The 12,632-nt window shown below is 32.0% G+C and overlaps 1 long non-coding RNA gene across 1 annotated transcript; it reads right to left on the bottom strand.

Moving 5' to 3' along the window:
* Nucleotides 1-2,569: 2,569 nt before the first annotated feature.
* On the bottom strand, nucleotides 2,570-10,745 carry LOC147816116 (uncharacterized). The gene is made up of 4 exons (XR_015431772.1): nucleotides 10,546-10,745; nucleotides 8,227-8,347; nucleotides 5,325-5,446; nucleotides 2,570-3,921 (listed from the first exon to the last, which is right to left on the bottom strand). It is a non-coding gene; the product is annotated as an uncharacterized LOC147816116 (long non-coding RNA).
* Between the last annotated feature and the right edge of the window lie 1,887 nt (nucleotides 10,746-12,632).

The raw sequence follows: 12,632 nt of genomic DNA, 5'->3' as shown, positions 1-12,632 counted from the left end.
AACAATTCACTTGCGTATGTATTGACTAATGTAACACAGGATGAAAAAGATTGATATATGGATTATAAAATTTGCGATAAATTTTAAACGCTACCCTTTAGTTACAATTTCCCAGAAATATCGCGAAAAGAAAACAAATCAGAAGTTTGAGGTAGGAAACGAGACAGTTTCAGGCTATTGTTTAGGGTGTATCTAATAGAAATGATTTTCAAAATTAAAGCTGTCAAGTTTAATTTATTTTATGTTTTTTTTTTATTAATTTTTGTTTTCTTTGGTATAAGTACCATAAGCTCTTCAGTCATAGTAGAAGTCGCTAGTTTTTTTTTAAATGTCTACCGAGTTAAAAATTTGTTTTAGTTTAAAAATACATATTTAATTTTGATTTTGTAAATACTTATAACAAATCCACGTTTTTATAACTCTGCTGTCTACATCTTTAATTTACCGGTTTTGCAATATTTCATCAGAATTAGAAATTTAAAAATTCGAACAAAGCTGAATTTTAATAAAATTAGTTTGTTTCCAAAATATTTCAAAGAGTTCTCTACGCGTGAATTTTACTATTTTATATTTTATAATTGAAGATTATTCGAAACTGCTTAATTTCAAAACCTTAATTACAAAAAATTTTAGGTTAATTCATAAAAATTTCAATATCTTATACCGCGTCATTGTGCCCCATTGTTTAAACTTATTTAACAGCCGAGTCAATGAATCAATGTTAGTTTGTGATTAAAAAATATGTTATAGTTAGTCGTATGTTAGTAATTAGCCAGAATTAATGTACACAAAAATATGAATGCATAACGAAATTCCTTAAACATGAACTGCTTTAAATTTGCTCATCCCGGGGATATTTACATTAAAAAAAGAAAATACAAAAGTTTTCTAAATTTATTTACTTTTTAATATATCCTTTTATCACGTGCTATACTCATAGCCCGTTTCTCAATTAAACTAACTGAATCATCTGTAATAAATATTGTTCAGTGTTGAAGTTTTTAGTTGAACAGATACTTTTGGGAGCTCAAAATGTATCATTAAAATGCTATTAGTATTTAGAATTGAGATGAAGCAAATTCAGGCATATCCATTTAAAGATTTTCGTTATGCAAATAGACTCGGCAGAGAAATAAGATTAAAAACAGGACTAGTTTTGCAGAAGCCGATTTCTAAAAATATATTTTATCAGAAATATAATTTCCGTTTAAAGTAAGAAATCACCTGACAAGTTGAAATATTTGTTACTATCAAATTTGTTACCTATCTAATTCATTGTAGGAGAGAATGAGTAATTATTTTAAACTACAGATTTTATAACTTAATTACTAAACAGTTACGTTTAAATTTTTCTTAATCATTTCGTTCTTAAATTTGATATAGTTCTCATTAATGTTTTTAATTAATAGAATACGTAGAGTTGTTATTGCCTATAGATACTACAGAAATGTTTGAAAAATTATAAATTTAGATACGTTTGTTTAGTGTAATTTATCCTAACACACTTATAAATACGCAGATAAAAACAATGCTGTAGTATTAACGCGACAAACATTCAACATTGTGTTTTCAATTGAGGTACACTAAGATTAGGGCGAGCCGGCCAGGCGGCCGAGCGGTTTGCGTGCCTGACTGCGAAGCCATAGGCTGCGGGTTCGAATCCCGCTCTGGGCATTGATGTTTCTCTCTTTGTGCTGTCCTCTGTTGTGTGTGTGTGTATGATGTGTGAATGTGGGCCCCCCTATAAACGGGTTTGTGGCAGTGTGGCTTGGGCAATGTTGCTCGCCTCCGTGACTTTGGTTAACAGATGCCCACTGGGTAACGCGGAATGAGCAACAATTCTGGCATAGTATAGGCAAAGACTCAAATTCAGTGCCTGCCATTGGAAAAAGATTAGGGCGAAAAGAAATTTTGAAAAATGCGGAGTTTTGATGTGACAGCGAGTCTTAAGCTTTAAGGGTTTTAAATAATGTAAGCGATGATTACACGGGCAGATTCTGAATAATATAAAAATTTTATTTGGAACAGTATACACGCTACCTTAAATACTAAAACTGCTACTTAATAATACATTACTAATGAGGTAGGATTTACTCCTTGCTATCAATTTGATAGTTTGCTTATTTAGGTAACAAAATGTGATAATGCATATTCTGTTTTTTTGGTATCCAAACATCTCGTTACTGCAAAAGAGTTTTAAAAATTTTAAAATGCGAGTTTAATTATACCGGGTTTTTTCCCTGCTCAATTTGAGTTGTTAAGATTAAAACAAATTTAAGACTTGCGTTAGTATAATTTATTAAATTTGGAGTTGTGAATTTTACCAATTAAACGTTTCATTAAATATTTTTTTACTCAAGTTATGCTTTAAATTTTCAGATTGATTAAGTGTATTTTAAATGTAGATTTTGAAACCAGCGCATCTAATAACGTATTTAGTGGAGAATATGGGATAATTTAAGAATTAGTAATACCAAAAAATTTGATATCTAATGTTCTATTTATATAAATATGCTCAGTCGGAGAATCTGGCGAAAGTACTTTAATTTTTAATTCCCTGAATTCAATACTTTGAAACGCAAAGCGTTGAAAGTTAATTTTTCTTAAATATTAAGTCATAGCTGATAACGAGTAATAGCTAACAATAAGCTTGCCTTAACAATTTTAAGACTATTAACAGTACGTATATATAATACACAGCCGATATATTTGAGAAGGTGCAACCTTTTTGCAAAGACTAAGACTAACTGCAACTAATTTAGATATTTAATGTGTAAATATGACTCATTATTAATGAATAAAAATTTATGTATGATAAATAAAAAGAATATTAAGATTTAAATTTTTTGTATGCTTAAAAAAGCGTTGAAATAAATTTTAGAAAAAGGTACTTAAAAATGCATATAACGTACGAGTATGGATTTAGATTTAATTAAAAATATATAGCTCATTCTTAGAAGAGGAGAAATTTAAATATCCATAAAATAACAGTAGAATTTCAAGGAGAATATAAAATAAACCTCTTGTTTAGGTGAAGTAATGTACAGTCAGCGCTTATGTTATGTCGTGACGACTAGGCAACTAAAGTAGACCATCTTGGTAGGGAACGGTCCTCGTGGCAACTAGGTCAGCAATGGAGATCTTGGCAGACTACGACCCTCGTGGAAACTAGGTCAGCAATGGAGATCTTGGCAGACTACGACCCTCGTGGAAACTAGGTCAGCAATGGAGATCTTGGCAGACTACGACCCTCGTGGAAACTAGGTCAGCAATGGAGATCTTGGCAGACTACGACCCTCGTGGAAACTAGGTCAGCAATGGAGATCTTGGCAGACTACGACCCTCGTGGAAACTAGGTCAGCAATGGAGATCTTGGCAGACTACGACCCTCGTGGAAACTAGGTCAGCAATGGAGATCTTGGCAGACTACGACCCTCGTGGAAACTAGGTCAGCAATGGAGATCTTGGCAGACTACGACCCTCGTGGAAACTAGGTCAGCAATGGAGATCTTGGCAGACTGCGACCCTCGTGGAAACTAGGTCAGCAATGGAGATCTTGGCAGACTGCGACCCTCGTGGAAACTAGGTCAGCAATGGAGATCTTGGCAGACTACGACCCTCGTGGAAACTAGGTCAGCAATGGAGATCTTGGCAGACTACGACCCTCGTGGAAACTAGGTCAGCAATGGAGATCTTGGCAGACTACGACCCTCGTGGAAACTAGGTCAGCAATGGAGATCTTGGCAGACTACGACCCTCGTGGAAACTAGGTCAGCAATGGAGATCTTGGCAGACTACGACCCTCGTGGAAACTAGATCAGTAACGAAGAGTTTGGCAAACATGGACATCTAGTCAGAAATGGAGATCCCAGAAGATGTCCCCAGGGACACGATATGACGGTGAAGTACTCAATACAAAGCCTAGTGTTAAAATATAAACTGTACTTACTTTTATGGTAAAATTAACATAGGTCTTTTAGTCAAAGAGAGACAGTGTCTGATACCCGAGCCTCGAGGGAAAGTATGACCATTAACATTATGCACAGGTCTCCGTTAACCTCATTTGTAGGTAGGCACTTGAAACACAAACCGCAGTCTGCATTATTTCACTGAAAATGTTCTTAAATCTTATTACGGTGGTCATATTAGTCCGAACATGTAATTCGTACTCGCAGACCACTGAACTATATGCGTACTTTTCAAATCGCTGGAGTAAAACAGAAATCTATATAAGCAAATGCAAACCAAATGCGAATGAAAACCCCGAGAGTAACAATGGTGCAGTCAAAATTTCAATTTCCAAAAACTTTAAATTACCATGTAATTAAGCGATATTTTTACTTTTGAGTGAGCGGGGATTACTGAAATCTAATATTTGATAAAACTTTTGTGACGGTTTTAATTTTAGAGCTTTGTGACGAATAACTAAATTTCATCAGTCTCCTGATCATTCTAAGCGGATTCTCAGTAGAAGTTAAAAATACCCCTCACCAAGAAACTGAAGGTGAAAATTACTTTGAGATATGAAAAATATAACTTAGGGCTCAATACTGACGCAGCGGTAGAGGGATCGTGGCTAAAAGCTCCTTGCCGTCGGGCTAACCGTGGAAGGATTTGCACAATTTTATAAGGCTAAATTTAGTAAACAGTGTCTTAAAATTAAATTTAAAGTTAAAGAGTGCACGAAATATTTTTTTTAAAAGAAACTAGATCAAAAACTACTTTGTCATGCTATGCTAACAGTTCTACAGTTAATTGTAACGCATCAATTTCAAAATCTCTATATTAATGTTAGAATTTTGAATCTTAAATTTCTAAAACGACAAATAGAAATAAATATATCAACATTGAATTTATAAAGAAAATTTAATATACTTAATGCTTGATAAAAAACAAATATACACTTACATCCTAGCTTTTAGTTCAGCGCTAAAATTACACAAAATCTAAAAGCAAAAATCAAAAGTTTACTTTAAAAACGTGTCGAGTAAAGAATCAAACTCAGCGTTTCGTAAAATTCCTTTAAATTGCACGAAAATTCTAAGAACAAAAATGAATTAGAGAATGTTGTCTTTATATAAATTAATATATAATACTCAATATATTAAAAATGTAACCTTTTATGAAGTGTAAATAAAAATTTTGCTGAAATTACCCATTTTCACCTAGTCTGATAACTTCGAAATGTTTATTTTATTAAATAGTTAGATTTGTCAAATGTTTTATAATACAATCCGTGGTAAAAATGCTACAGGAGTAAATACATTAAAATTTATATTAAACAAACTTCTTGAGTAGATCAAAATAAATCTTAACTTACTTACCCATTGAATATCTGATAATGATAACTAGCATTCTTTTGCAAGGAATATATTTTTCAATCCAGCATAAGCAAAGTTTCTGTAGTAGAGTCTCAATTAACAATTTTAAGGTAGCTTCTTGGATCCTGTAACAAATAAAAATAAATTATACTGACGTACACAGTGGAGTATCTTTTATTTATATTTTACATAATGTAATTTAACCCTTTAATAGGCTTGTTTCTAGGAAAATTAAAGCGTTTTTGGAATTGAAATTGTTATAAGAAAAAAACTCATTTAGTTAATAAAAATGCCATTTCTTTGTGGTAAGCACATTAAGCACGACCTATTCGGAACTTATTGACTTATTTCTCTTTATTTATAAAATAATTTTCATCAGTGCTACAATCTTCCAAAAATTACGCATTTTATATTTTTATAAGTTTTTTTTAAACTAACAAATGGTTGCCAATTTTATTCAAACGCACTTCAAGAAAGCTGAAGTTATTCACAAATTGAAACCTTAATTAAAAATGATAAAAAGTTCACCCTCGTCTTTAAAAATGGGTGGTAAGTACACCACCTTGACTTTAGAAAGGGTTACGCTGGCTGATGAACGTTGTATACTTGTGACTAATATATCGATAATATTAGACTAATTCAACGACAATACTAGAGTTCGGTATTACATGTTTATGTGGTTAAATTAAAATCTCTAATTCCGAGAAGAACTGGAGAAATTAAAAAAAAAAAAAAAAAGACTTTTCGCTCATTTTACAGTTTTCTGACAAATTTATTTTCTAGTCTGAATGACATTTTAACCGTTCCCGAATTTTTAAAATCTGTTTACTTTAAGTCGTGAAAAAATGACTACAGAAAAGTACCGAACGACCCAACATAATTTTAAATATATGTTGGTAGCTAGCCATGGTTGACCTACGAAGGAAATACGCAGTCACATAAACCTATTCTTAGAAAATTACAGCGGATTTCTTTACACAGTTTCAAAATCATGAATAGATTGCTCATAAAATTAAAATAAGCCAACAACGTACGTAAGATCTTTAATGTATACAAATAGCAATTTATATATAACAATCTGATAGTTTTTTAGTACGAAATTATTTAATATATTTAGCTAAAATTATGCTATTTACTGATTTTCATGCCCTTTTCGATTTATCGGGATACAGTTGAATCTCCCAATAGATTTATAATCGGAAAATTATATAGCACTGATATCTATCATCTTTTTATTCTAATTTTCAATTTCTAAGAAAATTGCTTCAGTTAGCAATTTCTATTAACCATTGCGTTAGTAGCCATTATTGATGCCAGGAGTTACACAGATGGACTTTGCTCCAAAGATAAATTTCTCAATTTAAAGTGTAATTATTTTGTCTGCAAACTTTTATTTTACGATTTATTGAATTAAAAGGATACAATTTCTTTGAATTTAATGGCACCAGCAGGAAAACATTTGCGCAAATGCTAACGAACTATATCACTGCATAACAAAATTAAATGCATAGAAGCCTTCAATATAGAAAACATTTTGCTTTTGTTTAAGCAAACAAGTTTTCGCTAATTAAATTAGTTAAAAAATTTGGTATACGCTAATCATTACTGAATTATTAATATTTAATATTTCAAAGTATTGGGATTGGAATATAAAAGGAAAGAGTATTCAACTCATTTTAACTTAGTGCGTACCCTTGCGTAAAATATACAAACGTATAAAAATTTTTTAACAATGAGTGGAAATTACATTTAAAGTTTCAAACAGTAAGTTAATTAAATACTAGGAGGGGAAAAAAGAATAAAGTTTAAAAAATAAGTACAATGTTTTAAGTACGTACAATGCCTGGAATCATTCATAAACTGCTACTAATACTCAAATTACAGGCTGTTAAAAATATAGCAATAATTTAAATTTTAAAATAGCCGTTTCGTAAACTTTAGTTTGTTTTCCATAAAAGAAAATAAGCAATACGATAAGTCTGTTTTGCACAACAATATAAAACTGGTTTTAATTAAGCGTAACACTGTAAGCTAATAATCAATTTGAAAACTAACACTTTAAGCAGGCTAATATCTTGTCAGAAAATTCAAAGAAAAATATTTTTAGAAATATTCAAGCGAGTACGTTAATAAACTAGGTATACTAGTTATTCTTAAGAGTAATCCCAAATCATTGAAAAATACTAGCGTACTATCAATCTTGAAAGTTTAAAAACGTGTACAAGCTAGAATGAAAAAGACTAACTTTTGAGTTCGCGAAAGAAAAAGTCACCAATAAACAAACTTCAAAAATATTGCAATAGCGGGTAATACATTTATTACTATTTAAAAGAAAAGAGTTAAAAATGAGATCTGTGAGCTAAAGTGAAAGTAATGTAGAAGACTTTCCAGATTATGAAGCTGTGAACATATACGAAGACTAATATTAACTTTTTTCATTTGCCCGAGATGATTTGGGATAGTAAACTGATGGTGAATTAAATATTTCTTAAACATAAAAAATTAAGATTTAAATTTAGAAGTTGTGTATTATGTTTCGTTTCCTTGTATTTATTAATGAGACAAAAATATGTTGACTTTTCTCTCAAAAAATTGGTAAGGGTTAGCGGTTAATCTAACAGCATGAAAAATTACTATCTCATTTCTAAATACCGGAGATCAAAAATTTAAAAGGTTTTGGAAAGCTAATAAATTAAAGTTAATGTGAATAATAAACAATTTTCGTCGAAATTACCATTTTCACCTTGCGTGATACGTTCAATATGTTGATTTTATAAGATAATTCGATGTTTAAAATTTTTTATAATTCAATTTTATGATAAAAATGCTACACTGGAGTAAATGCATAAAAATTTATATTAAACAAATTTCTTGGGTAGATCGAAATAAATCTGAACTTGCTTACCTGTTTATATCTGATAATGATAAGCAGCATTCTTCTGCAAGGAATGGATTTTTCAATCTAGCATATTCAAACTTTATGTAGTAGAGTCTCAAACATTGATTATAGCGAAACTTCTTGGATCCTGTAACAAATAAGAAAAATAAATTAGGCTGCGTACACAGTGGCGTACCTTTTTTATATTTTTAAGTAATGCACTTTAACCCTTTAATGGGAAATTTATTTCTAGTAAAGGTAAGTAAAAGTATTTTTGAAACTGACATTGTTAAGAACAGCAATTGATATAAAAAACTTATTTAGTTCATAAAATTGCTATTTTTTGGTGGAAAAGTATATTTAGCACGAGATCTATTAGGAACTTATTGACTTTTCTTTATATATAAAATAAATTTTATCAATGCTACAATCTTCAAAAGGATTTATGCGTTTAACATTTTAATAAGTTTTTTTAAACTAACAAATGTTTACCAACTTTGTTCAAACGCACTTCAAGAAAACTGAAGTTATTAACAAATGGAAACCTGAATTAAAAGTGGCAAAAATGTTCACCATAGTCTTTAAAATTTGTGGTAAGTATACCCCCTTGTTGACCTTAGAAAGGGTTAAGTTGGCTGATAAACGTTGTATACTTATGATTTATATATATCGATAATATTAGACTAATTCTACGACAATGGTAGAGTTTGGTTGTTATTTATACGGTAAAATTAAAATTTCTAATTTCGAAAAGAATTGGAGAAATTAAAGACTTAATATTTTAGTTGTACAGTTTTCTGACAAATCTCTTTTCCAGCTTGTATGACATTTCCACCATTTTCGAATTTTTAAAATCCGTATTTAAGAAGTCATGAAAAATGACCAATACAGAAAATTATCGAACGACCCAACACAATTAGATAAATGTCGCAGCTAGCCATTGTTGACTTACGAAGGAAATTCTAAAGTACTCAGTAACCTCCACAATCTATTAAGAAAGTTACAACGCATTTCTTTACACAGTTTTAAAATCATGAATATATCAGACATAAAATTAAAATAAACCAACAATGTAATGCAAAATATTTAATGTATACGACCGACAATTTATATATAACAATCTGATAGTGTTTTAGTACGAAATTAAATATAATCGGTTAAAATTAGAAGATTTAATGATTTCATGTCCTAGTAGATATCAAAATACCGTAGAAAATTTATAATCTGAAAATTACACAGCATTTTAATATTTTCCATCCTTACATTATTTTTCTATTGATTAATTTGTTAGTCTCCATTATTTATCTCAGGAATAACAAATGGAATTGGGAGCAAAGTTTGCAGACAAAGTAATGACAATTAAATATAGAAATTCTATAATATTTTATTATTTAAGGACTTATTGAAAGAAAAAGTTAAAAAATTTATCTCACCGGTTAGAAGATATAGCACTTGCACAACTACAAACTAACTATATCACTACGCAACAAAATTAAATTTTGTACAAATATTTTAACGAAAGAAGAGTAAAGGAGAGGAACGATCCTCGAAATGCATAGGGTTGTGAAACCGAATGAAAATTCGTGTGACTGATAAAAATAATTTGATCACAAGAAGCCTTCAATATAGAAGACATTTTGCTTTTGTCTAACCAAACATGTTTTCCCTTTCTAAATAAGTGAAAAAAAATCTGCCATACTCTAATAATTATTAAACTTCATTTTAAAGTATTAGGATTAAAACTGTTTTGAAGATAAAAGGAAAGACTGTAACTCAGTACAGCGTATTAATACCATTGCAGAAAATAGACAAACGTGTACAAATTTATGAATATACCTCTTAATATTGAGTGGGAATTACGTTTTAAGTTTTAAACAGTAAGTTAATTTGATATTAGTGAGGGAAAAAAGAAACAAGTTTCAAAACTATGTACAATTTCTGGTATTAATACATTGTTGCAAATACTCAGGTTATAGGCTTAAAAAAAGAGAAAGTACATAAAACTTTTCACTTATTGCTTCGTAAACTATAGTTTGTTTTCCATACAGGAAATTAAGCTACATGATAACCCAGGTTTACACACAATATAAAACGGGTTTTGATTAATCGCTTAACAAGTAATTTTAATCTAAACTAATAATCAATTTGAAAACTAATACCTTAAGCAAAGCAAATATCTTATCAGAAAATAAAGAATATTTATAAACAATCCAAGAACGTACGTTATCATACTAGGTATATTAGTTATTCTTAAAGTAATCCCAAATCATTGACAATTACTAGCATACCACACAACTAGAAAATTTTTAAAGACATGTAAAAGTTTAAAAAAATATAAAAACTTACTTTATAGTTCTTCCAAGAAAAAGTGATCCATAAACAAACTTCTCATAAATCACAGGAAATACGTTTATTACTAGAAGACCTTTAGAATAAAACTTCTGTGGAGCAAAGTAAAACGCCAGACAAAGAATTGTGCACGGTATCCATCTCGGTTTTTAAAATGAGACTAACTACATTATGTCTACCTCTTACATAAAACACACAAGCAGCGAAGGCCGTGCTTCGTATTATATATCCCTTAATATCGATAACGATTATTTTCCACCAAAGTTGATTTGAGTTGAGTTATTGATGAAGAGGGTGTGTAGTACTCGCTTTTTTTGAGATAAGCTTTTTTGAGCTTGGTTTTTGTTGATTTAATTCATTTACGTTGCACTAGAGCTGCACAATGGGCTATTGACAAGGGCCTGGAAAACATTCCCGAGGATGATCCGAAGACATGACCTCACAATTTTGATAATCTGCAGAGGGGATGGCACCCCTGCTTCGGTAGTCCGAGGACCTGCACGCGAAGTCGAACACTTTACGGTAGAACAGTTTAAATAGGACCGATACCGCACACCCTTGGTCTCTACGCAGATTGATAAAAGTGATAACCCACCCGCACACTGACTGCAGCCAGTGATGCGTGACTTCGGTGATGTGCAGGGAACCGTGTCCTAACGATCAGTCAACTGCGGAACTACTGTTGTTGTTTTTCTCCGGTTGACCTTTTACTAAATGATTATGGTGCGAAGAAGATGGTGATTTCGACTTCAAGTTAGTATTACATTCATGCAGTAAGTGTTGTTTCTACTCCGTTGAAACACTGAGGTCCTACACTGATTTCAGACATGAACTTGAAACCTTCTTTGCAGCTGTCCGAGATATTAGACACCCAGCTTATCAGTAGACATCAGTTTCACGTTACCTTCGCATTAAGTCCGTCTATGTCCTTCCTCTGATCGTTTTAGTCAGGCTGGGATTGCCTGGTTGGTAAGGCACTGGGCCCATGTCCAAGAGGTCGTGGGTTTGATCCCCACCGGCCGAATGCTCCCAGTGTCATAAATTGAGACTGATGCACGTCAAATCTGTCGTGTCACAAAGTACTCCATGCTCCAATAACAAATCATACTTCTAGGGGTAATGATCCAGGAGTTTCCTTACCTTCTGGATGGGCTCAAAATCACAAGGCTACGGAGTTGTACATTAGTAGTTGTAAACCCAAAAAATCAGGCCAGCAGTTCAACGACGGTTATAAAATCGTTTAAGCCAAATTGGATTGTCTTTCTGAGGAATGCTCTGAAACGTGGAGGTAGCGGGATTTGAATTCCGTTCTAACCATGATTCTACCTTTACCGAATTCGTGCAATTATATCTTCGATTTGACAAGGATTTATTATCCTTCATTTTATTGAGTATGCAAATCTACATGTGAATAAATTAATCAAATCAATTTGATATTCTAGTACCGTTCAGCTTGATGAAGTTTTGCCAGGGAATCAAGCAGAGTAGCAAAAAAACATAGAGCCAGCACAGTGATATAGATACAGATTCGTTCCCTGAAATCACTGAAACACTTCGACAACAAAGGGATCAACATTCAAAGTTTTTATATCAAATATCCGTTCCCTCTAATGAACGTACAAGGCGGCTTATGTATGTGTGTAAGAATTTTAAAAAAAATATCAAATTTTTAATTATGATTTGTAAAGTTTATTTTTACCGTACGTTTATAATCGTGTGTGATTGATGCATAGAAGATTATACGGTTCGATTCTTCCGAAGAGCTGCAAAAACGAATAACATTCAACCACAAATTCCGCAAGACTTTCATATCAAAGACTAACTCTGAAATCCGCTCTTCCCCGCAAATCCCGCAGTGGACTGATCGTGTAGACGTGAGTCTCAGTAGAACACCGAACTGGTTGCGGTCAATGAGTGGGTGGGTGACCACTTTGATCTGCCTGCGTAGGGATCGAGTGGGCTTGCATGGTGCCGCTTCTCGTTAAACTCTTCAACCGTAAAGTGTTCGACTTCGTGCTCAAGTCAACATGCTACGGAATCAGGGGAATCATCCCCTCTGTTGAGAATCAAAGTTGCGATGGAAA

Source organism: Parasteatoda tepidariorum, chromosome 2 (assembly GCF_982258835.1).
Source record: "Parasteatoda tepidariorum strain Cologne lab strain chromosome 2, Ptep-v5.0, whole genome shotgun sequence".
Classification (NCBI taxonomy): domain Eukaryota; kingdom Metazoa; phylum Arthropoda; class Arachnida; order Araneae; family Theridiidae; genus Parasteatoda; species Parasteatoda tepidariorum.
Note: the sequence above shows the minus strand (reverse complement) of the source record. Positions and strands in the feature narration are given on the sequence as shown.